General features: G+C 35.3%; 1 protein-coding gene and 1 long non-coding RNA gene across 2 annotated transcripts in view; one reads left to right on the top strand and one right to left on the bottom strand.

The window, feature by feature from the left end:
- The window catches only part of LOC134531195 (alpha-tocopherol transfer protein-like), a 213,039-nt gene that overhangs the window by 125,529 nt on the left and 65,701 nt on the right, over nt 1–21,809 (top strand). The gene's annotated exons all lie outside the window — the stretch shown is intronic.
- LOC134531194 (uncharacterized) lies at nt 12,333–16,465 on the bottom strand. The gene is made up of 2 exons (XR_010074963.1): nt 16,349–16,465; nt 12,333–14,110 (listed from the first exon to the last, which is right to left on the bottom strand). It is a non-coding gene; the product is annotated as an uncharacterized LOC134531194 (long non-coding RNA).

The raw sequence follows: 21,809 nt of genomic DNA, 5'->3' as shown, positions 1-21,809 counted from the left end.
TTTGAAAATGGATTATTTTTCGATTTGGGGTGTTTCCAAGCCATTCAGGGTCCTCAAATCCCCCCCCCCCCCCCCCGCAGAAGAGAAGTCATTTTCCCTCGATTTTTTAAAAGTCTAGACAATGAAGATACGTTGTTAATTTTGATTATAATTGTCGTATGGATTTGAAACTTTGCAAGTATATGTAATTCAGAAGACAATACAATTTTTTTCGTGACCCGAAGAGTGAGGTATACACAAAAACACTACATTGGTGCTATGAGCAATAACCATGCTTTTTATATATCCGTAGGTCCGGGGCATGGTGGGAGATTTCTTTGTCAAAGGTCGACTGCCCCCTCAATTGGAGTGAGGGGGAGGGGGTAAAAGCCCAAAAAATTTGACAATTACAAAAATTTATTATTTTTTGATTTGTAATGTTTCCAAGCCATTCGGAGTTTTCCGTTTCCCAATCCACCATCCCCCTCAGAGAAAATGTCATTAGAACCCGATTTTTTAAAGTTGGGACAATGAAAGTACATTAATTTTAATGTGCTTCCGGGGCCTTCGGGCACTATTGGACTTCATTGGTTGGTGAGGGGTGGATTGCCTCCGAAATTTTCGGAACTTTGAAAACATTTTTGTAAGCATTTCAAGTAATTTATAAAAAAAAATTAATTAAATTTTAACTAAAAAGTAAAAATAAAATTATAGTTTTAAAAACTAATAAAACACACTTTCATTAGTATCTACATTAACCAAAAATTAATAAAAAAATTTAATTTAAGTATGTTATTTAACAGCGACAGAATGAACTACAACTCTGTTTTACGAAAAAAATTTAATAAGCTTAAAATAAGATTCAAGAAATAAACCAAACAATGAATTTTAATTTTAAAAAAGGCGTAGTTGTCATTAATTGTTTACCTTTAGTGTCTATTCGTTCAGGCAAGGTCATTATAAAATGAAAAAAAGAGAGCACCCCGGGCTTTTTTTCATTAAAGTTCATTGTTTTATTTATTTCGTGATTCTTATTTTAAGCTTATTAAAAAAAAATTATGATACATAGCTGTAGTTAATTCTGTCACTGTTAAACAACAAACTAAAATTTAAAGAATATTTTTACGTTTTAGTTCATATTTAATGAAAGCATGTTTTATTTAGTTTTTAAAATTTAATTTAATTTTATCGATATTATTGCCAACATCCATTGCAATTAGCCACGCTGCAATTAAACGATATTTGTATTTAATAATTAATTAATAGCTCATTAACCTGACTAGTACAAACTCTGATATTTGCGGCACAAACTAGCACAAACTGAGCACAAACCACTGACAAAATTTAATCTAGATCGGCGGTGGTGGAGGGACTGGCGACATGCACCTGTGATCTCTGTAGCTTTACGGTAACAGGATAGATTGCCTGGTTATGTTCGGTGTTCAGACATTGACCAATATTACAAGCTACTTAAAACCATTTTAAGTGATTTATTCATGTATGCCCCAGCATTAATGTAGCAGTTTAGCACTGAACTAAATGTAGTATTTCAACGCACAATATTTCAATTTTCGAATGAACTAATCACCGCAGGCTTCATGAGGGCCGAGCTCCCTCGCTGCCAGCACAGCCCTGCCGCGACTCCATTCCTCCACAGAGTAGCTGGCTGTCAGCATAGAGGCCTGTCATTACGCTTAGCAGCAGTCTCAATGAGCAACAATTACCGCAATTATAGTTAGAGGTTACGAGTAGACAATTGGTTCTGTAACTCATTCAAATACCACTTACACAAAATCTTAATTCTGTACCCAATATACAGACGTCTCAATAGCGTGATTGTTGCAAATTATTTCTTGTAAACCAAACTGCCACAGTTTTAACTCAAAGCGCGCCAACTGGGTTGTCGTGGTGTAAGCTGACTACTTCATAGAATTTACTTGAAATATTTAGAACGAATGTGTTCAATAACTAATCCAGTGTCTTCTTTCAAAATTATCGATCTCGTATTGTAAACAAACATCTGTTCGCAGTTAATAGAATTTTTTAAAGAATCGTATTATTTTAGGATATGGTGTTTTGTTAACTGTCCCTGTGATTGGTATTGTTTTAAATGATTTTAAATGTTTTAATATGTAATTTTTAGTACTACACTCCCTGTAGGCGACTAAATTGCCTACATATGATTGATGACTTGACCCATGGGAATATCTTATAATAAGTTTTATGTGTGTACACGTTATAATTTACATCACAAAATATTTTTGTTAGACTTGATGGCAGTAATATAACTAATTAAAATAATAATTTTAATTGATATATACTGCTATTTTGCATGTAATTCAAAGGTAACATTTTATATTCTGTCAACAAACACGCCAAATTGAACTGAAAATTTATTTATGAATATAGGATAATAGAATTGGTTAATGTTGTGTTTTTCCTGTCTTGTCAACATCTTTGTTACCCTTCACCTTCCAAGATCAAAACAACCGTTACCATCATAAACTTGGCCAGGGCGCCACAGCCTTCCCTCTCCAAGGTCACCCGAGCCGCCACGTCACTCCTCCTCCCCCCTCCCCCAGCCAGAACCAATCCCAGCGGGCTGCAGGGGGTAGTCAGTGAGTCAATCTAGGGTAAGGAAGTACGCGTCCTGGCAGCACTCGCGGTTTTAAACACCGAGTCTGGTTGGGAGGGTAATGATCTTATAGCACTACTTATTTCTTTCTTTCCAAGCTATTCACCTAATTTCACCACTTAAGAAAACTGGTCCTTTTTTTATCCCGAAAAAATATTTGTCTGTACTTTTACAAAAGGTTCCTTTGGAAACAATTTGCCAAGCAATAGTTTGTAATACTATAAGAAATATATTGTAAATATTTACAACACATAGCAGTTATTTTTGCATATTTGATATACCTTTCTTTGAGATAATACTGAGTATTTCTTATGAAAATTGTATTAAAGTTTTATATTTTAATCTATGTTTCATTCGAGCAAAATTATTTATGCATGGAAAGGATAATAGTTAATATAATAAAATAGGTATATAATAAAATATCCAAAAGTTTATATTCATTTTGTTGTATCAGGATTATTATGCGCGTAGTTAACACTAGAAAGCTATTCATGGAACGGTTTTTAAATAACTTTAATTATTGGAGGTACTTGGACAAATAAAAGCATAAAGGCCCTGGTAAGAATCTGAATACAGTATAACTGCAAACACTATTTTGTAGTGATACAATTGTTTTCATGTAAATGTAAAAATTGCAAATATATGTAATTTTACATGAATATTACTGTTCCATTTACAAAAAAAAGTTCAACATCTCATAAAACATTATCCCTTATTTGGCATTTTCTTGTCAATCATTGTTATTAACAAAATAAAAGTAACGGAGTGAGAATTTCGGAACCCAAAATTATGGTTTCTTTGATATAAAAATTACAGTTGAATAAATGACAGACGTTTGAAAATAATTGGGTATTTATCAACATAGTAACATATAATTTTAATTTATATCTAAACATTTTAAATTCTTACTTAATTATCGCCTTTTCTAAGCTCAATAATACCTGTTTTATTAAACTTGGCATACTATTAATAAATCCTTTTGAAATGAAAGTCACTAGTTTATGTAGCTACTTGCGAAGACTTAAGGAATTATTTTTTTTCCTTCTCGACATTACAAAACATACAAATTTACCGTTTGCTTGCTGCAATTCTATTTTATATTTTTAAAAAGTACAAACTTACAATGGCAAATATGAAACAAAAGTAATTGCAATTAATTTTTTTTACATTTACATGTTACTTAATACATAATTTCACACATTGTATTTCTCACGTAACAAATGTGCGTTTAAAATAAGATTATGCTCAAAGGATATTTTGTTAACTTTTTTCTTTCTTTTTGAATTTAATGTCTCATTTAAATTAATTGTATTTTAGCCACTTTATCTCAATAGATCAGGTCAGCAGCGAATTACTGCCCATTCTAACTCAGCTCTCGCGTTAAAGACAGTTTGCGCTATTATCTGACCAAATACCTTAGAATCTCTCTGAAAATTTTTAACAAGTCTAGCATGACCACTTACCCTAACTTCGAAATAAGGTCACTATAAAAAGTTCTTGCGCGGACCCCCAGTGATGCCAAAATACTTTGTTTAAATGTGAACCAGCTGCCAGCCGATCAGCATGACAGCGTAACATAAGCAGAGGGTAGAGTGCACGGTGACTCGCCCACAGTTTGTTTTCAAGCCCTCTTCTCTCTTGCGAGGAGTAAAAAACACTTTCGCAACAGTTCATTTAAGCTCATACGAAAACGTTTGTAAAAAATCACTGCTCATAGACCGTGAATGAAATAAATTTCTCACGAGCTGGCATACAAAATGTTAGGTTGGCAGTGCGTCACGAACATAGTTCTTATCTTTATTTTGTCTTTCATAAAGTTTTTGTTTTTGAAATTTATGCCTTGTAAAATTAGTTTATTTACGCACATTAGAATAAGACGAAGTCCGATAGCAATATTTAATGTTTCCAAAGATGTAAGTTTTGCTTTGCCTTACGCAGGCCCAGAGTTCACTAGTTACGTGATAATGCTATATCGGTGTAAGATAGTTGAGTTCCCAATCACACTAATTTAATCACTTACCAGCTCCAGATATAGCAGTCATTTAATCAAGTCAAAAATGCATGCAACTCATAATGGATTTTAAAGGCGAAAGTAAAGTTTTATGTCATTCGTTTAGGCACAAAGGCTTAAGGCGCCGGCATTTGGAGACTATGTCTGTCTGCAAACTACTGAGACAGAGAGTTAACACCAACACATTGGAGAAACGTCTCTGGTTAAAATCGAACTTGTGACAATCACCATGCGAGGGTGTCACGTTGCGGCCAGACAGGACATGGTTACTTTTTATATAAGTTCATTTAAGGTAAATCCGGAAGATATGACGCACCTTTTAATTTATGACTTTTAAAAATACAAAATTAATTATACCTTAACACAAACACGATGTAAAAAAGTTAGTAGTTTTGTCTATTTAAAAACAAATTATAAAAATAAAATTATGATGCTAACGTAGTCAAAAGCTGAACACATATCTCATATCATAGCTGGCCATATCTCCCATGGGGATGGGTGATTTTGTGATGAATGGATGGGAGATATGGCTTATGGCTTAACAATGTTAAACTTCTCTACTGCAATAGAAATTTATTTTGAACTTTAATTTTCTATTTGGTTTACTTGTGTAACAAAATAAAATTGTTCTATAAACTGATATATATTTATATTCTGCTTCCTTCACTATTCTCACAAACTTCAAAACAGACTTTTAAATACAAGATCTCAGGAACACATTAGCCACATAAACAACAACACACTAATGAAATCCAAAACAGAGGATGATATGCAGAAAATGTTTAACATTTTTTGCAGTTCTTCGCATTTATTATGTTAATTTTTTCTTGCACTTTTTTTCTCTCTAATTTACCACACATGTTGCAAATTTGGCCATAAAGGTTTCGTGTTTCATGTAGCCAGCTATTACATACTGTACATTTAATCCAATCAGCTCTTGATAAAGTGTCTCCATAGTTCTCAAAACATTCACAGCACTCATCTTCATTATAACTGTCAGTATCTTCACTTGAGGCATATTCCACCATGTCACTATTTTCTTCACTGGAAGATGAATAGTCAAGTGGTTTTTTTGTAGATTGTTTCGATACACATTTACGCGTATTGCGCTTCTTAGGCCTATCCAAGTCCTTTGTTAATTTTTTTTCATCCTTTCCAGCAGTACGTTTTTTTCGCATCCACCCTCTTCCTTTTCTTCTCTTTTATTACACCAGGACTGGTAACTAGTTGCGTACGTTGTTTTCTTGCTGGTAGTTGTCCTGGAGCTCGGTTTGGTATGGGAAATACCACATGTAGAAATTTGGTTGGTGTCATATCTTGTCTGGGGATGCAGGGAGCAGGAGAAGCAGGAAAAACAGTGGCTGTTGACCTCGGTTTGAAAGCAGAAGATGTGGAAGGATAATCATTGGATGTGGAAGGACGTTCAGTAAGTTCGCGTACCGAATGAGACTGGGCAGTAGCAACACCTGCTCGAAGTTGTGGGATACCATTGTCCTCCATAGGAAGAGGATCGTCATGACCACTTTCGAAGGAAGCATTACTTTCTTCAGGAAGGAGCTGGTCAATTGGATCAGACTGTCGTAAATATGCATAATCTGGAATGGCTGAGGGGTTCAGCGGTACTATCCCTGTAGCCCTGAATCCTGAAACATCATTTTCTACAGTAGCGAGCCGAGACCAAGCACTCTTCAGGAGAACTCCGAAGTGGTGGCGTTCAATGCTGGTATGACTTAGCATCCAGTTGTTACATGCATCTGCCCAATAGGCCTTCAATGGTTTGAAGAAGCTCCGATCAAGAGGCTGGAGGTAGTGTGTTGTGTGGCTTGGCAGACACAGAATGGAAATATCTTTATAAACAGCTTTTTGAAGTATATCTGGAGAGTTGATATGCGAACCGTGGCATCCAAAAGAAGAAGACATTTCCCTGCATTCTTGCGTGGAATAAAGTGGTTTTCAAGCCAGTCCATGAATATGTATGCAGATTTCTTCCTCATCGTTATGACTCCTCCAGGTGGCATACTTTCTTCCCAAATTGCATTCTTGTTTACCCATTTGAAAATGCAGTAGGGTGGTAAAAATGAGCCCTCAGCATTACAACATGCTAGTACAGTTACTGTTTCGCCCCTTTCCTTTGCTTTTCTTACATGAAAGGTTTTTACTGCCTCGCTCAGCAACAACGTTTCCTAGCTCATTCGTTAATGATAAACCCGACTCATCCATGTTGTAGATGTTGCTTGGTTTACACAATAGATGATCTTCTGTGAAGGTTTTCTGCAGTAGCTCAAAGTAGGCTTTAACGTCTTCCTCGTTCATCCCTTCTGCACGATTGTTTGATATGCCTTGAGATTTTCTAACACATAAATCTGTGTTTCTCTTCATAAATGACTTGTACCAATAACCGCCTGCCAACCCCGTTTCCTGGTTGAATCTCTGTGCCTTATTCATTAAAACCGCTAAATTATATGCGATTCTTCTAAGGTTTTTCCTAGTTGGAGCGAAACCTGCTGCCTGAAGCTTTTTTACATGGCTAGAAAGCTTCCCTTCAGCATCTTCCCCTAACAATGGAGGTTCACCATGTTTCCCTTTTACGAAACGTCCTGTGGTTAATCTAGTGTGCAGTGATAGCCTTGTCAAGGTCTTTCTGTGTCCATGCTTCCCGACTGCTTTTCCTAGGTCCATAGGTCGTAGGCATTTTCAACCATTGGAACTGGAAAGAGAGAGAAAGAATATAATTACTTACCAGTCCAAATACTTTTAAGTATTTGTACTTATTTTTAACAAAATTAAGAGAACTGTCTACTTTACCACTTTTAAGACAGAATATCTAATAATTTCTTAGCAGCAAGCACCCCGAGTAACGTAACCTAGAATAATGTAAGCACTGACAAATATACAGACGAAAATCGTGGTAGCATTGTCTCTATTACTAGCACACGGTACACAAGTGTGTGGCTCACATCTGCTTAGCTGTCCGTGTAACCTTGACAGCCATAAGTTCACTAGCGTGTCTATTACACAAATTACTAAGTGACATATCATTGTCATGAGAACAATTTTTGTTTTAGGACGTTTTTATGCTTCGTCATATATGATTTTACTCATTATTAAGTAAGAACGGTAAATAGCATCAAATGACTATTCATTTATTATGCACTGCATTAAATTATATGATGTAAATATTGCGTTTGAATGTAATTTTTGTTTTTAAATTTACGCACATGTGAACTATCTTATATTGTTTCAACTGTACAACACATACCAAAACATTTAATTATATGCACTCCACTTTAAATATTTCAATTTTAAAATCGGCTTTAAGTAGGCATCATCATAAAATTCGACTCAAAGCAACATACGAGTTACGCAGATGATACCAAAACATTTTTGAGTGCGTCGGGATGTTATTGCATATAGATATACCAAAGCAAAAAATATTATTTAAATTAACACTGCGTCATATCTCCCTTTCACTGAATGCGTCGTATCTCCCAAAGCAGTGGGAGATATGATGCAACCCGTAACTGTGGTTTAAAATGGCGGAAATTGCACGAGGCGGCGTGAACACAAGGTCAGTTAATACTCTTCCGAACCACACACCACAACTTTCTTCAAATTACATAAATAGTGGATATAATATATTTGAGCTAGAGCACGACGAAACTTTCAGTACTGACCAATGGCGAATTCAGCAAGAAAGTGCTGTACTATTTTAAAAACAAGCAGGAAATACTCGAAAACCCACACGTACACTCCCACAGACTAATGGAGACTGGTGCGCGCGATGACTGGGCACCGGCTGTTTTCCTTGTATGGAATTCTGGGAACGCGTCATATCTCCCGCCGCGTCATATCTCCCGGATTCACCTTATCTCGCAAGTTCCACTGTTTTATAAGAAATTATTAAATCAGCGCACCACAATAATGTAGTTTTTCATCTAAATGAAAGCCTTTTGCAGCTCAGAATCCTAGTTACGTACCCTGAGCAAGGAGCTAGACAACGCAACCTTGTTACGTCTCATCAATAGCGAGACTGTAAAACAGACAATTATGTACAACACAATCCATTGTGAGACTATCGCATAATCTTCTGGGGATGACAAATAAAAAACATGGAGAATATCAGTCAAAATTGAACCACCAAGATTCAAAGCCAGGATTTTCCGAATGTAAGTAAAATACGCTTTAGGAATAGCTCCAAGCAAAAAACAAAGACTTAGCGCATCCTCGCTCGCATCCCGTCATGCTCAAGGCACGATAGCATCATCCTGCACAACACAGTCTCGGCTTTCAAGGTTAGCTTCAGAGCGATACTGTGTGTCGTGTTTATCAACATTAAACAGAAAGTTAGGTACTGTGAAAAAAACCAAACAGGTTTAGGAATTTGTCTGTATACGATCATTCACAAAGCAACGTGGAAGGCCGATAGATTTTGTTCATTTGAAAAAAGATTAAGTTTTATTTTTATTTTGTAATGCGTAAAAGATCTAAACAAATTGTAATATTTCTTTCTAAAAATTCTAACTGCTAACGCACTGCAAAGTCACAGAGTCTGCTTTTGAAGTTATTTTGTTTCAGAAATATTTGAAATTGTTACAATTTTTAACAAGAGTGGTCTATATATAGTTTTCCCTTAGAGTCATGTGGTAATGTAAGTATCCTATTACTACCTGACCTTATGACCTTTAACTTGTCAGTTACCACAGTTCTTCGGAAAACACGTTTGTGCAATTTAGGTAATAATTATGTAGCCTGTGAAACTGACAGAAACAAAACAGATGTTAAATCCTATTTATAGTTGAGCTCATAACTGACTTAATGATCACGTAATGCTGTAGGCTATAAAAATTTATTGCTCTTTGCTAACCTGTTCCTCCTAGCATTGCTGCTGAGTCCGTGGCGCAATTCTGTTTTCAAGCGCTTACAGCGTTAAAAATTGCATTGCTCTTTGCTAACCTGTTACTCTAGCATTGCTGCCGAGTCCGTGGCGCAAATATATTTTGAACTAGCTGACCCGGCGAACTTCGTACCGCCTTAGCGTAGCAATGATGCACTACTTTATTTTGTATAGCTGACCTATCTTAGGTATGAGTACCTATTCAATTTGCTCTGAACTGTAATCAATTGCCACATTATAACTGAATGCAGCTCTGTGGGGATTAAACACAACATTCCTATCTTGATATCGATTCCGTTCAAGTTCATTTCGCGCTTCGCGTTGCTCATCACTTTGATTTGCTCGTATATTTCTTTGACTTGCCGTATTTCGAGTTCTGCGGCCTAAGCTTGTACGTCTGGTTGGTGGCATTGTTAAAAACGAAAATCCAACTGAAAATAAAAAGCTCTCATACATTTTCTGTATAACCATGTATACCAAATTATAGTATTGTGTAGTCACCAAAAAGTTCTAAAAATCAATATGAAGCTGTGAACTTACCATGATTAACAAACACTTATTAACGAAAAAAAATCTTCTTAGTCTTTAAAACAATTATATGTCAAACGACATAAAGTTACATTAAAAAAGTTCAAAAATGAAAATTCAACTGTAAATTAAAGAAAACGGTTGTATTCTTCTTTATAAGCAAGTATATCACACAAAAACAAACATAGAAAATGTTTACATAATGTATTGATTTGTTTTTCTATTTTTAAACTGCAACACAGTAATAACGAATTATGGCATGACAATGGCCTAGGCAGAATGTACACAGCCAGAATAGCCTGCGCCAGCAGCTCTGTACCGAATGTACCGGTACAATATGTAGTAAAACGTTAATGTTGATAAATATTTCCTAAACGATACAGTTTCTTTACATCCTCTTTGAAGATATTTGCAGCAAACATTCTTTCAATTCTATGTCAAACGTCATAAGGTTACTTTAAAAATATTTATATTGTACAAAGTGTTGGGTTAGTTTGGAAATAATTTTATATATGGTGGTTCAGTATTCTTAAATTTTCTAATTTTCCGTGAAATTTTTTCTTTCATAAGAACCTTCTCGTGACAATAACAAACACAACAAAAAAAGAATTAGTGAAATCGGTTCAGTCATTTACGCGTGATGGCGTGACCAAGGGAAATAGGAATTCATTATTCTTAAATTTTCTAATTTTCCGCACAATTTTCTTAATTTTTTCTTTCATAAGAACCTTCTCCTGACCATAGCAAACACAACAAAAAAAAATTAGTGAAATCGGTCCAGCCGTTCACGCGTGATACCGTGACCAAGGAAAACGGGTTTCATTTTTATATATTGTCACGATCCACCTTCAGAAGGGGGGGGCGAGAATCGTAGCTCTTTACATAGAAACAACTCGCTTGGCATCAACTAGTCTTAACTTCATAAAATACTTTACTGTACCTAGGATCATAGGTTCGTCATCCCGTACAGGATGTCTGGTGAGAGCTGAACTAAGGAGATTTTGCAAAATAACATAATACTTAATTAAAATTATTTTATTCTTAAAGTCAAATACTCAACATCATTTTAAAGAACATTTAAATAGCGGGATTACAATTTAAAACAATAATCTCTTTACTTCCTTAACGATTGAACGACCTTACAAGAGAGAGAATGAGAGAACTTCACTAAACACTTCCCTAGTCCTTCCGAATACCTCAAATCATAATTAATACTTAAAATTAAAACAAAGATAAGTCCATACTCACATTTTCCGAAAAGCCTTTCTTGATCGATTACTTAAAACTAACGTAGGGGCCTCTCCTGCCCTTAAAATCCGAACGAACATTACATTTTAAAAATTATAACTAAACGACTAGTGACGAGGGCCATTGCCTCCGCCCGAAAGCTTGAAGATGACTACATTATGACCTAACTTAAATTAAACGACTCGTGGCCTCTGGCGTCGACCATAGCTTCCGCCCGAAAGCTTGAATTCCTACATCACGAACGAACTAACAACTCGTGACCACAGGTGAGACGCATAGCCTCCGCCTGAGTGAGCCCCGAGTCACCAATCACTTGCGCTTAAATTCGCGCGCCCTGCCGCGCCTAGCATAACAAAAGCTCGTTATTGAAGTCAAATTTACTAAACAACTAACTAGAACATCTGGGAAGACTACCCCCCCTCTACCCCGATGTGCAGGCCACACCGCGCGGCTTGTTACGACAGCGCGCCCCAGTAACTGCGGCCCGTGGCTGCGCCAGCGCGCGGCCAAACAAACAAACAAAATTCTGCAAGCCCGCAGCGCGCCGCGCCGGCCCCGTGCCCCAATTACATGGTCACGCCACTTGCGCTGACGAGTGAACAGAGCAGCCAGCCCAGAGTCCCGTCAGTAAAGTCCCTAAATTTGATTTCAACAACCCTGCAAAATTTCAACCCGCGACATAACCCTCCCCTCACAGAGCTCGAGCCCCATCGAGCTACCTCAAAATTACAAATTGTCTTTTTCCATTAAACCATAACTATAAATTCCTCATTTCACAAAAATAATAATTTTCTTAGTTCCTTGCTGTCTGAACATACATCTAGATTCTGCATAAGATTTATTTTAAAACAACAAGTATTCATAAAATTAAATGTAAAACTTTTATCTGGTTTGTTCTCACAGGAACCTTCAGAGGCTCGAGTTCTCAATTCAAAAAAAATTGTTCTGTTAGTGAAGCTCTCTTTACAAATTAAATTACTGTTCTTAGTTTCTCAGTATTCGTTAAACAATGTGCAAATTCTTGATAATTATTATTATTTTTTTTTTTCGGTTTCCGTTTATTACCATACTTCTTTCGTTCTTCAAAAAAAATTAAGTGTCCTTACAGTGTTTCAATTAATTAAACTCTTATCTCGTGAAGGTTGGTGCAACTCCTCGAAGTCAGTGTTGTCGAGAAGAGTAGCTCCCTGGGCTGGCCATCAGCAAACACCACTCAACTCCAACAGCTACTGGACTGGCTTCCAGGGCAGCTCACAACTTCTCCCCACATCTGCTTCGGAGTTGTGCCATCCTCATCACGAACAGATTACAATTCTGAAACATCATCAACAGGCATTACCATCACGCCTGACAAATACAAAACTAACTACTAAACTGCAATCGATGGGCAAGGATGCAAACACACAAAAAAATAAAATTAATTAATTCAACTGCTAACATAAAGTATCCCACCCTTAGCATAATCTAATCAGGCAAATAATTTGATAGGAAAAACTTAAGGAAGGGAAACATGACCTCCAATAATTTTCCCTAACTCTTGAGTCTTGATCTTCTCTATACAGCAAATAGTCCCCACGAAGTAACTGGGTTGAAGGTCAGTTCACATGACCCACCCATAACCTCTTCTACTCTTCTTTTCTTCTGGGGGCAACCACAATGCCCACCAATCTCTCTCCATGGTGCCGAACCAGCTATCCCATGAGAGTAAACAACGTAGTCAATAGGAGCGCAGAGGGGAAACACCAATCTCTGGCTTGTCGAGTCATAAAACTGCTTTATCTTCTTCTTCTTCTTCTTCTGAGTAAAACATCTGATTAATCTTGCTACTATTCTTCCCAACAATAAAAAAAAAGTTCATCAGGTATCTTCATAAAAAAACATTCTAACTAATAATAAGTCTTCTTTTTCTTCTTTTTTTTTTCTGTTAGATGTAATAGAAGGCCATGTTAGGGAGGTTATAGGGAAAAAGAGTGGCCAATTCCCACCCCATCACCCACCTAGATCATGACTAATTAACTTTTAAACTTTCTATTTCAAACAAATAAAAAAAAAACATTTTTTTATTCAAACTTTTAAATTATAATTACTTTTACTTCATAACCTCAAAAGCTAATCAATAATTCTAAATGAAATTGTGATTTACTGCATCCTTGTTCCATCCGATCTGTTTGTTTATAACCTTTCTTGTAAAGTATAAAATTTTCAAACATTACTAATTCAAAAAAAAAATTAAATTCTGGTGTCCTTTGAGTTACAATTAACTTTACTATTTCTTAGCTTGAAATAATTTAAGTTTTCAGAACTATTTCATTGTCTAATTCACAACACCTAAAAATCAACTCAAAACAACAAATCATCAAAATCAATAAGATCATCTGACCTACCTATCAGTACTGTGAACTTGAACTGTTCGTACACATTTATAATAAGCTATTGTATTTAAATTCCAACCTAAATAAGGTTTAAAAAAAACTACTAATCCCTCTGTAAATTAAGAAAATTAACTTTAAAAATTAAACTTAAGGTATTAGTTCTTTTTGACAGCTACCACAACTCACTAGTTCCATTACATTACTATAACCTAAAAAGTTCTGTAAATAATGTTTATAACAAAAAAAAACTCCAGTTACTGTCTTCCATAAAAAAAATAAAACTTTACATGACCTTATTAATCTCCACTTGTAAGTCCATGGCTGCCAGCTTTCTCTTCTCTTGAATCTTCAGTCTTGGCTCTTGTTTCAGTGATCTTGTATCTTGTCTCTCGAACTCTTGTCATCTTGTAAACTGGACTGCTGCTCAGCTCATCTTAAGGAATCTGTAACAGTTTCAAAAATACATGTTAATTTAAATTACATAATTCCTGTTCTTTGGTCCTAAAAAAAAAATTGTATTATTAGTACACATTACCCTGAAACAACATTATTATTCATTGTTTATTACTTAAAAAAAATGCTTTACCATAAAATCCTTTTTTGTTCTTTTCATTAGGCCTATTTATTTTCCTTCTTCTTAATTAAATTCTGCTTCAAATGTTAATCCTAACTTAAGACCTACCATCTATTTATTATTCATTACCTACATTATTTATGTTACCCTAAACTTCCCATAAGTTTCTAATACTTCCTATCAAAGACATTCTCTCTAAAAAAAAAATTTACTTGTGACTCTTAACTTAACAAACTTAAAAAAAAACTTTTACACTAGACTTAACTTATTATTCATTCTTAGTTACTAAATTTCTATATGTAAACTTTAGTACTTACAAACAAAAACTGCCTATTTCTCTCTACCTCTTAATCTCTTTCAATTATTACAATAATAATGTTACCTTGCATCTTTAAACTTTCTTCTTTTCAATTAAATTAGACATCTCATAACAATAAAAATTCTGCCTATACTCTTCTTATGGGTGTACAAACCAACAACAAAATTTCAAATTCTCAAGTTTCCTTATATTTAAATTATGCAATACAAATAACCTCTGTGGTGCCTGTACCCTTTAGGCCTACCACCTTCTCCTCTCACAGCATAACTCTTATTCCTCGGGGTCTGTATTCACTGTTCCAAATCAAATATCTCAAATAAATTAAAAACAAATTTATTATTTTAAGAAAACAAAAATTTACATTGAATTTACTATGGAGCCTGGAAATCTTAATGTCTCACAGCAGCTAACATGACTAAATCCCATGGAACCCCAGGTTTACATAACCTGTGCCCAAAAATTTAAGCATACCAGGCTTTCTCTGCACTGGTTTTACAGCATCACACACTATTTAGGGCCCCTGATCTGCCATCAGTCCCAAGGAGTTTTCCCACAACCCCTCTCTACACAAGCGCCTACCGCATTCCTCTCAATTGGCTATCGGTTTTACGGCATTCTTTTGGGATCCGACCATCAAGTTAGGGCTAATCGAACACTAAACCTCCATACTTCCAAACTAATGTAAATCAATTAAATTTTCTCTGTAATTTCTTAAAATCCAAATAAAAATTATTCAAACATGCCCAAGAAACTTTCAAAAAAAATTCATAATCTTATCTTCAAACCATTAAAATAAAAATAAATAGATTACTCTGTTTTCTCCTTAATAACTGTAAACTGTCAACAAATATCATGTCGTAAATTTTAACTATGCTTACTGACTCTTAATCAAAAAATCTCATTTGTCCTAATTAATAAACAACCGATTTCCTTAAAATCTCACTGTATCTCTCACACTCAAACTTCACTGGCTGAATATCTCAATAAATTCAAAAACAATTATCTAAACTCTTAAAGAAACTCCTCCCCAATTATTCAAATTACTTCACCTTATTTTATTTCATTACTTAAAACACCTTACTCAAAAAAAAATTAATTAATTATCTAGCTATCTTCCATTATTATTTATTTACCGAACAAAACTTTCTCCTAAATTAATTTAGTAAAATTCAATTTCACATTAGGCAAGTACACTAACTCTCTACAGCAATGTTTCTCATTTCCCTCCTTCCTAACTGAATCCAATCTTACTTAACCTCCAGGGAATTTACCTCACAAAATAACCAAATTCACTGTAGTGCCTATCTGCTATAGGCCCACTACACAGGGGGCTCTAACCCCACCAACAAACTTCATTGAAATGGTACCCTATCCCATACAGGATAGCCACTTCGGTACTACCATGGGGAACTCCTGCCCCAAACTACTCACAACTCTCAGGATTCTCCTGACCCTTAATTCCGTAGTCAGCCCATCTCCTATGGTCTGCGCTACAATTCCCTTTCTTCCCAGGGACACAACGCCTCACCTTAGGGTCCCTCGCCCTAATGAAAACATTAATTTTGTCTCTCTGTTCTTTTGGAGTAAATTCCCTCTACACACAAAATCTAGCCTTCCCAGTTTTCTCAATGCTTATCGATTTTATAGTGTACCTCCTTAATAATGTTTACAAATCCCAAAAAAATATTTTTAAAACCGAGGTAGAATTTAACTAACAAAAACATAAACAACTTACAACGAAACACTTCTAGCCTATACATCATACACTTCTTAAAATAAATTACTTACATACTGAAAGTTCCTCTTCTTCTAAAACACACTTAAATTTAAATTTATTTAACCAATAGTCTATTTTCTTATCGCTAAGTTACCGTACAGCTGATCAAAACAAGGTCACGGCCGTCCACGGTCCCCGTATGAGCCCGTGACGTCACCGAATTCCATCAGGTGCGCCAACCCTCGCTTGCGGTTCCTCCGTTCTCCGCTAGGTCTCAGCACCTCCCCGTCACGTGTTCACTCTGCCACGTCCACTGACGTGTCGTTCTGAAACAACTCTCAACATTTTTCTAATTAAAACAAAACATCACTATAAATTCTATAACTCTCTTTTACATAAACTCTCGTTTTCTTTTTAATTCCTTTCTAACGTTTATCCTTCCCTCGACTGATTTAATTCGTACGTCTCGTCTCCTAAGCGCACGACAGCAAAACAAACTTGACTTGAAAATAATTCCTATTTACGAAAAAAACTTTATTTTAAATTTTAACTCTCTTAACCTACAATCTTAAAATGAACTTCAATTAAATTAAACCACTTGCATTATCTCTAATAAGCATTTAACTTATAACGTATTCTCCTCACGTAATAATCCCCGATATAAATCTACAATAAATTCAACGACTTAAAACAACTTATCACTATAAACTTTATCCTTACAATTATCCTCAACTAAACATCTGTTACGTCAAAAAAAAAATCTCAAAGACTTCCTCCACTTAGATTAAATTCCGTAATCCTCTCCTCAAGTAAACTCTTAATAACCTGCTATCAGAAGCTGAAACTAACTTAATAATAAACATAAAAATCTACCTCTCTCTCTCTCCAGAAATAGAACCTATCCGGCGAACTCTACCATTTCTGTCACGTGCACCTAGCCGGTGCCACCGCCATTTCTGTCACGATCCACCTTCAGAGGGGGGGGCGAGAATCGTAGCTCTTTACATAGAAACAACTCGCTTGGCATCAACTAGTCTTAACTTCATAAAATACTTTACTGTACCTAGGATCATAGGTTCGTCATCCCGTACAGGATGTCTGGTGAGAGCTGAACTAAGGAGATTTTGCAAAATAACATAATACTTAATTAAAATTATTTTATTCTTAAAGTCAAATACTCAACATCATTTTAAAGAACATTTAAATAGCGGGATTACAATTTAAAACAATAATCTCTTTACTTCCTTAACGATTGAACGACCTTACAAGAGAGAGAATGAGAGAACTTCACTAAACACTTCCCTAGTCCTTCCGAATACCTCAAATCATAATTAATACTTAAAATTAAAACAAAGATAAGTCCATACTCACATTTTCCGAAAAGCCTTTCTTGATCGATTACTTAAAACTAACGTAGGGGCCTCTCCTGCCCTTAAAATCCGAACGAACATTACATTTTAAAAATTATAACTAAACGACTAGTGACGAGGGCCATTGCCTCCGCCCGAAAGCTTGAAGATGACTACATTATGACCTAACTTAAATTAAACGACTCGTGGCCTCTGGCGTCGACCATAGCTTCCGCCCGAAAGCTTGAATTCCTACATCACGAACGAACTAACAACTCGTGACCACAGGTGAGACGCATAGCCTCCGCCTGAGTGAGCCCCGAGTCACCAATCACTTGCGCTTAAATTCGCGCGCCCTGCCGCGCCTAGCATAACAAAAGCTCGTTATTGAAGTCAAATTTACTAAACAACTAACTAGAACATCTGGGAAGACTACCCCCCCTCTACCCCGATGTGCAGGCCACACCGCGCGGCTTGTTACGACAGCGCGCCCCAGTAACTGCGGCCCGTGGCTGCGCCAGCGCGCGGCCAAACAAACAAACAAAATTCTGCAAGCCCGCAGCGCGCCGCGCCGGCCCCGTGCCCCAATTACATGGTCACGCCACTTGCGCTGACGAGTGAACAGAGCAGCCAGCCCAGAGTCCCGTCAGTAAAGTCCCTAAATTTGATTTCAACAACCCTGCAAAATTTCAACCCGCGACAATATATAGATAGATACATGTTGGTGTTGGGTAAGCCATTTTCCTGCACATCATCAGTGAGTTAATTATCTTAAATGTATGATTCTATATGTTAATTGATTTCTAAAATTCTGTTTGTGAATGATTTTGTGTTTGACCATTATCTTCTCATATATATGAAAATTATTTTTCCATATTTATGCCCATTATCTTCCCTTATGTCGTTCTGTCATTGAATGTTTAATGGTCTTCACTTATTTGGGTATCACCTTTATATGCAACGAACTAAGAAATAGATTTTTTATTCCTCAATATAACTTCACACGACCAAATATATGTGGCTTTGTCACAATTAAGATTTGCAAGTCAAGTGAAAGTGTATATTGAATCCATTAACAGCAAGGAAGATAATTGAATCACCGGAGAAAATTTATGCGAAATTTAGATTTTGAAAAGGTTCTTCATTTTAAAACATTTTTTGTAATTTTTTTATAATTTGATAATATATGACAATAATTTTTTTTATATATATTAAAATAATTTAAAATAAATTTAATTGTTAGAAAATATTTATTTTGTATTAAATTAAAGTGGTTTTTATAATCATCATTTTTCAACGGATGCCTTAGGTGCCTTACAGATAACTAAAATTACGTCGGAAATTAAATATTAAATTCAAAATAATCTAAATGTTTTTTTTTAATTACACTTCTTTGGGCGCATTATTCAAAAATAAGAGACAAAATTTTTATGATGAGCGCGTAGCATGCAAAAAAAAGGTGAAAACAGACTACATAAACTTATACATAAGTGAGGTTATGTTATACTACTTTACGCACGTTATACGATGCGTGCGTTGAATGCAACGAATAATTGATAACTTGAAAAATAGGCTACTTACCATTTAAATAAAAATAGATGTGATTTTAAATCATGTACCTGTTTTAGTAAATGATATTGAATACCGGTCCAAATAATTAAAAGCATTTAATAATTGTGAATATTAGTGATAGAAACTGTGTTTATGATTTATTTAAGTGTATTTTTAAGGGTATTTATAGTGAGTTTATGTTGTTACCGTAAGTATAATTTATTTTCATTAGTAATTATATATTATTACAGTAGTAAATTATAATTCCTCCGGGCACTGGGTTCTGGGTTGTGGAGCTGGAGCTGAGCCGCCATCTTGGATTTGTGACGTCATGGCAGCTATTTTTGACTCAAAAATTTGTCCAAATGACTCAAAATTCCTATAACTCCTAAAAATGTCCCATTATCGGGGGATAAAGTCCCGTTTTGAGGGAAAATTTCCAGTTTTCGTCTTTAAAAATGACAACGGCTTAAAATGTCCACATTGAGGATTAAGAATCCATCTCTAAAGCCTCCAATTAGCCTTTTCAAGATGGCGACCGTAACGGAAATTGCAACGGTGACATCATATTCCATGATGACATATTCCATTATGATGTCAGAGGCTTATCGGAGGCTGTAGACATGGATGCTTAAGCCTCTATATGGACATTTCTACCGCTGGTATTTTTTAAGGACTAAAAACTGTACATTTTCCCTCGAAACGGAAATTTTTCCCTCGAAAAGAGAAATTTATTATTTTTCAAATTTTTTGTAATTTTTTGGCGGGATTTTTTTCCAAAAAACTGGAATATTGGCGAATTATGGTGAATTTTGAGCCAATTTTGGCAAATTTTGAAGGTTAAGGTCACTGTCAAGGTCAAAGCTCAAGTTCAACGTCAAGGTCATCCAAGAATGCCCCCGTGACGTCAGAGAGGTCGGTCACTGACCCGGCTCACGGCTCCAGCGCCTGGCGCCTGTGCCCGGAGGTACTATTACATACTACTCTTGGTGGTATCAAAAATGGTTTAGATAAACTTTTTGATAATATTGTTAATATTTACAATCAATCTTAACGGGTTTAATAGCGTACCTAATAAGGAAGATATCATTTTTTTGTCATTCAAACCTTTTTTTCTCCTCCTCCCTTTGCTATAATTGTTAGTCTTTTAAAAATTATTTCAGATGAAAGCTGTATATAATATATTAAGGTTTCACACTGATAGGAACGGATTTAATAATGTACACTTTGTACGGAAACTATGATTTTTTTAATCTACAGTTTACCAACCATTATAGCGAATTCGTTAGTTGTTTACTAATGGAGGTTAGGACGAATTGTTTTTCCTTTAACCCTTTTTATCCCATCCTTTTCTATAATTGTTGGTCATATGAAAAATTATTTCGAACAGAAGTTGTAGATTATATTGTAAGGTTTTACAATAAATAATAATGGATTAATAATATATGTAGTACACGAATTGAAAATCTATATATTTTAAAATAATACCTTTTTATTCATCCAGTTGCTGCAATGGTTCATTTTATCAAAAATAGTTTCAGACAAAAGTTTTAACCAAAAATAATACGATTTTGAAACAATTCAAATGGATTCAATGGTGTGCGCACCAAGGAAGTTATTATTTTTTGGTACCCCAACCCTATTTTTTTCCACCCCTTGCAGTTATGGTTGTTCGTATCAAAAATGTATTTATACAATTTTTTTTATATTTCTCCAACGAGTTATAATACGTTCAAACGGATACGGTATTTGTCATGTAATGGGAGTTATAGTAATTTTCAGTTTTTTCAAAACACCTTCATTTCTACCCCTGCGTAGAATTTTGCCCATTAAAAACTCGACCGAAATGTTTCATTACTTTATTTTATGTGTCATTTTGTAAGTGAATTGGCTAAATTACGGCAATTATCGTGTCCATAAAAATGTGATATATGGGTATATATATAAACCTTTTTTGTGTTGACAATGATTTTTGGGTCAGTGGACCATGAAACAGAAAACTATATAAAATGTTTCCGGAAGTCGCACCATGGTAACGGCTACAACAGGTAGTCTTTCTTCGAAATCTACCTAAAAGTATGCTTTGAATATTTTGGTGTAGAAATCGATCATCAAGAAAAATGTTAGAGTCCTCACAAGGTTTATGTTTGTGTCGAGAATCTCAGGAAATGTCTGAAACAGAAAAAAAAACGCTTTTATACTTTCAGTATCCATGGTATGGAGAGAGCAAAAAAAAATAATTCAAATAATTGTTATTTTTGCAGCGTTGATGTTTCTGGACGTAAATATAAAATCTTCCTGTCTTGAGCCACCTCAGTCTATTGATGACGTTTTCAGTCCAGTGAATTCGAGTCTAATGAAAGTGAACCAAGCGAAGATGCGTTCCAATGCTGTACAGAAAATTTAGAATCTTAGTTGATTACACTAGCTGAGTTAAATGATTTCGTAAGTGATATGGGTTTGGCTAACGAAAAAACTGAATTGCTTGGTTCTAAGCTGAAAAAAAAAAACATTTATTGGCATCTGGAACATTTATATACCAATATTTAACAATAGATCAACATTTTACTCAGTTTTTCAAGAAGGAAGAGGATTTGGTTTATTGCCATGATATGGATAGTATAACGAACGA

This window comes from Bacillus rossius, chromosome 3, assembly GCF_032445375.1.
Source record: "Bacillus rossius redtenbacheri isolate Brsri chromosome 3, Brsri_v3, whole genome shotgun sequence".
NCBI classification, from domain to species: Eukaryota; Metazoa; Arthropoda; class Insecta; order Phasmatodea; family Bacillidae; genus Bacillus; species Bacillus rossius.
Note: the sequence above shows the minus strand (reverse complement) of the source record. Positions and strands in the feature narration are given on the sequence as shown.